This window comes from Scardinius erythrophthalmus, assembly GCF_964197995.2.
Source record: "Scardinius erythrophthalmus genome assembly, contig: HAP1_SCAFFOLD_474, whole genome shotgun sequence".
In the NCBI taxonomy this organism is placed as follows: domain Eukaryota; kingdom Metazoa; phylum Chordata; class Actinopteri; order Cypriniformes; family Leuciscidae; genus Scardinius; species Scardinius erythrophthalmus.
The window spans coordinates 3,068-4,495 of record NW_028296142.1 but is presented as its reverse complement, the minus strand read 5'-3'; positions in this window follow the sequence as shown (position 1 = coordinate 4,495).

Here is a 1,428-nt window from a genome sequence, read left to right as displayed (position 1 = left end):
AAGCCTTGTTGTGACTTATTGGCTCAAGTGTTTGTACTAAATCATAACTGACAATTTTTGCTAATTTTGTAAATCCTTGCAGATCATCTTGTGGTCAACAAATGACTAAATTGACCTGTTGATGCACTTTTATCTTAAGACCACTACCAGAAGCATCCTGAAGAAATTCACTTTACGTTATCTTAAAATCATTGTCCTTTAAAGATACACCGTAACTTTTTCTTCAAAATTAACAAGACTTGAAATTAATACATCAGTCCTTCCAAAATGTGTTTTTGTCTTACCCTGATTCATCCCTAGCAGGATGGTTTTTGTGTGAAATTGTTCAGCTAGTCGGCTTGAGATCCTTTCCTTGAGTTCTAAACTGGTTATATCTCTTAAGCCTATTAATGAATGTTTTATGAGCAGTAGGACAACCATATTCACACAGATCCAAAGCACAACCAAAACAATGTTCTTCTGCAAAATGCATGGGTTTTTTTTATCGCTAGAGGGCCAAAGGTTACATAGTGACCCTTAAATTATCTTTTAAAAAAAGGTTATGAACCAAATATATGTCCATATTCTTTCTGAGGAATTGCATAGAATGATGCTGCTAGTTTAGTAAAAGGTACCAGTACAGTTAAACTAATTTCTTTATCCTCTTGGTCATAAGGAATTATTTAAAACTCTGATTTATTTGCTTCAGTTAATGTGTTTATTCCCATTGTTTCTGGGGAATTGTTTCTGTTTCTTTTTTTACTTTGACTAAAACCCAATTTCTTTGGGCATGACACAAAACTGACCAGCTAACATTTCACTAATAATGTTATCAGCACATGGGAAAGTGTGAACAAGTACTAGTCGGGTGAAATCATCATTCTGATTGGATCATAAGAGCAGACTAATTGCTGTTAAAGGAGGGAAGTGCTTCCAGTCACTGTGTTTTTGTATTAGTAATGGTTACCTCCAAAGAAAGACATGCATCCATCGTCGCTTTGCCTCAAAATGGCCTTGCGCACGCACCTGAAAGAACCTTTTACTGGATCATCAAGAGCTTCAAGGAGAGAAGTTCAACTGCAGTAAAGAAGGCTTCAGGACATCCCAGGAGTGTCCGCAAAGAAAAGTCATCTACAGAATCATGTCACCGCCAGTGCAGAGCTTGCTTATTATTGGCAGCAGGTGGGTGAGTGCAACTGCACGCACAATGAGGCGAAGTCTTTTAGACATGGCCTGTTGTAAAGAAGCTTCTCTCCAAGAAAAAATATCGATGACAGACAAATTCTGCAGGAAATACAAGGATTAGACGGCACGTACAAATATATTTTTACTGATGAAGCCCTCTTTCAACTGTTTGGGAAAATTGTCCTGAGAAGGTAAAAGCTATCATGATTCCTGTGTCATGCCAACAGTGAAGCATCCTGAGACCATCCATGTGTGGTGTTGCTT